General features: G+C 44.6%; 1 protein-coding gene across 1 annotated transcript in view; it reads left to right on the forward strand.

The window, feature by feature from the left end:
* LOC110027869 (endoribonuclease Dicer homolog 2a-like) overlaps positions 1-3503 on the forward strand; it is a gene marked incomplete at its 3' end in the record, with an annotated part of 67507 nt that overhangs the window by 44090 nt on the left and 19914 nt on the right.

Here is a 3503-nt window from a genome sequence, read left to right on the forward strand (position 1 = left end):
GAGCATTTGAGAAACTCAAGTTCGGAGTAGATGGATTGCTCAAAATATTTATGAAGCTGAACGACAATGCCTATATTATCGACCTACCACGAGACTACATGTTTGCAACGTTCAACATGGAGCATTTGAGAAACTCAAGTTCGGAGTAGATGGACTGCTCAAAATATTTATGAAACTGAACGACAATGCCTATACTATCGATCTACCACGAGACTACATGTTTGCAACGTTCAACATTGTGAACTTAACACCGTTCGACGAATGAATTCGATGCTCCCCCAATCTCGAGGAACTGGCGTGGGGTTTACATGTCACAGGCTCTCCCGTGGTAGAAGGGCTGAACCGACTGGTTCAATCAGGGCAAACAGGGCTAGCTATCCAGCTGATTAGTCCAGGGCTTTCTTGCCGCATTTCCTATTCTGTTTGTCGCCAGCTCCTTTTCCTTGTCTGTTAGTTGTGAACCCCTTGCCTAAAAAGGAGAGCCTCCCCTGTGTTCTATCATCTATTTATTTTATATTTGTCGTCTTGGTTTTTTTTTCCAATTTTGATTTCAGATTTCTCGTCACTGGCATTTTTTCCGAACTAGAGCTGTATTCGGGGATTGATAGTGCTTCAGCTGTGTTCTTCTCCAAAGTGGTGACCATCTCAATCAAACCCGACACTTCTTGCCTTCCCCTCCTCGCTGTCATACCACTTACAGTCGCACCACCTTCCCACCCCCCCCACACCCACAAAAAAAACCCAAGTCCTACACCCGTTGTCGCCACAAGCTCCACCACACCCCATTGCCATGCTGCTAATCCCTGTCCTGCCGTCTCAGCAGGCCGCTCTCTACTGCTGTCTCCATGATAGCCCACTCACCTCTATACCCCCACAGCGCGTGCTCCACCACAATTCCTATGTTCACCCTTCATCCACCACCGAAACTGTAAAATTCTCCTCCATCCTGTTGCTACTACCTGAAACGGGCGTTCTCCTCCAAAATCTGATCGATTTGGCCCGACCGGTTCATTTGAGAGAAGGGGCTAAACCGGCCCCTCCTCCCCTCTTTTTATCAGGCAAGAAATGTCCCGTCTTATTTTCATTTCTCGCCCATCCCACTTCTACTAATATATGTTTTTTGGTCTTAGGGTGTCAGCTTATGTTATTTCTGATTTCAATTTGTGAGGGCAATCACTGACGAGTTAGTTTTCCCTCAAGGGTTGTATCCGATGGAAGGAGTGATGCTCCTGTTATATCCCTATCCCTGGTGGTGATTATATTCTTTGCATCCCTCTTTCCTTGCTATTGCCCCTTCCCAACAACGTACTCAATGCCCCCTCTCCCTGCAATCTTATATAGTTGCTTGTCAAGCTCTGCCATCTTCTATAAACCGGCAAGACAACCATGAGATGGAAGGTTCCAAAGAAGACTAGATGGACGGGAGAGATCCATATAAATCTAGAAGAGTCCACCTCATTATAGAGAATGGTAAAAGAAAAAGCTCCAAGGATAATTTAAGAATAATCTAGAAGGATCTAGGGTCATGTATGTAAATAAGAGAATCGTGTAGAAACTAAGTTATTCTAGAATATTTCCTTGAACTTAAAAGTTAATCTAGAAGAGTCCCTCCCCTCATTTATAGCATCCAAGCATTAATCCAAGAACCATCTAAGGTTCCAATCATTCAAGTGTTGTAATCACCCTTTCTTAGTGAAGAATTTTCTTTCTCCAACACTTCTCCCAAACTCTTCTTCCAAGAGTGTTGTGTGTTTAAAAGTTCAAGCATTGTGAGGGCTAGATTGATTTAGTGTCAAGGAAGAGCGCTAAAGCTCCATGAGTGACTTGAGATAAATTAGTCCGTGACATGCTGCCGCTCTCCTAGATCTTGCTACTCATGACCTTCCTCGCCAGCAACCCGTTCCACCTGCCTGTTGGCCGCTAACCATCCCCCTCCCCCCTTCTAATTCTATTGTGCCGCTAACCACAACCCCAACTCTTTGCTCGAAAGCGCAACACCCTCCTGCAAGCCACCACTGGCAGAACTCCTTCCATATCCCCTCACCACTGTCAAAACTCCTTCCTAGCCCCTCTCTACCGTCATAAATCTTTACTAGATCTACTCCCTTTTGCTGTAACTCCCTTTCCCCTCCATTACTACAAGTATAAACCCTCTCCACTATCTAAGCCATTCTCGTAACCCATCTCCGTTTACACAGTCACTAATTCCAACCCCTCCACATCCCCTGTACTTGTTAGGAGTCCCAAACTTGTCAGACCCAATGCTCTTATCTACGCCTGTTGTTGCTGCAAATACCCGTCTTTCACCGCACTTGCTATTATTTGGCGCCACCACCTCTCATCCTCACCTTAGGGGGTCTTTTGCTTTTATTGGTCTTTTATTTCCTGTTTTGACGAGTCCTGCTGTAATTTTTGAATTTCAACAATAATATTATCATTTTCTATTATGGTTTGGCTTTCCTCCGGCATCATTTGGTATTAGAGCTAGCCCAATCCTAGTCCCATTATAGAGTTCCTTAACATCTGCCATAAACCAAAACTTTCTTTCCGACGACAAAATATCTTTTCCACAATCCAAACCCTAATCTCACCAAAATTTGTCTTTCTTATTCCTAAACTTTAGTTATGCCACTAATGAGACCCGAGCCTTCTCGAGAGGAGATACAACAAGATTTCCACCAACTTCAGCGATGGTTGGCGAACATTAAGGATGAAATTCAATGGGAGTTTACCTTTTATCGTGATTTGAAAGGTCAAGAAAGGGAACAAGATGATTTGAAGATGAAGCTGAAGATTCAGGTGCTTTCCAGCTTACTACAGACAGAAACTTCAGACTCCATCTTCAGAAGTGGAGGGACCACACCACTGAGCGATCCCCACATCTTACAGGAAGGGTTCAACCTCAGGACTAGCCGGAGTGCGGTCAGAGGAACACCCAATACAACCATGTTAGAGGACAAACCGATTCAGAGTAGAGAACAGGTGAGACTAGGCCGCATTCCTAAATCTTTCACAGTCAGGAAGTGTTGTAAGTGTCACGGATTTGGGCATGTAAAACTAGTATGCAACACCAAGGGATAGATCTATTCATTGAGCATGCTATTGTAGAAAAATTGGGCAATGACATAGTTTATACGTGAGAACTTGAAGAATTCCGGGAGGATTCTCCAGTTGCAGCTAGCGAGGAAGAAATCCACCATAACCAATGGATCCTGAAATAGAGATTCCAGCTGAGGTAACAGTAGCCGTTCTGGAAGGTAGTGACATCGATGTAATGAGTGTTCAAGCAGAGTATGAAATTGTTTTACCTTAAGATATCATTTCACAGGCGTTGAGAGGAGAGACAGCAGGACTAACCTTGGCGGCCTAGAAGGATCACAAGCTTGAGGAGCCGACATCAGTCACGGGGCCACCACTGATACAAGAAATACAACTTTTTCATATCGTTAGATTTCATCTTGAGGTATCCCTATCGCGTGAAGGGGGGCGGGGGGGTCCACAAT

This window comes from Phalaenopsis equestris, unplaced genomic scaffold (genome assembly GCF_001263595.1).
Source record: "Phalaenopsis equestris unplaced genomic scaffold, ASM126359v1 Scaffold000457, whole genome shotgun sequence".
NCBI lineage: Eukaryota > Viridiplantae > Streptophyta > Magnoliopsida > Asparagales > Orchidaceae > Phalaenopsis > Phalaenopsis equestris.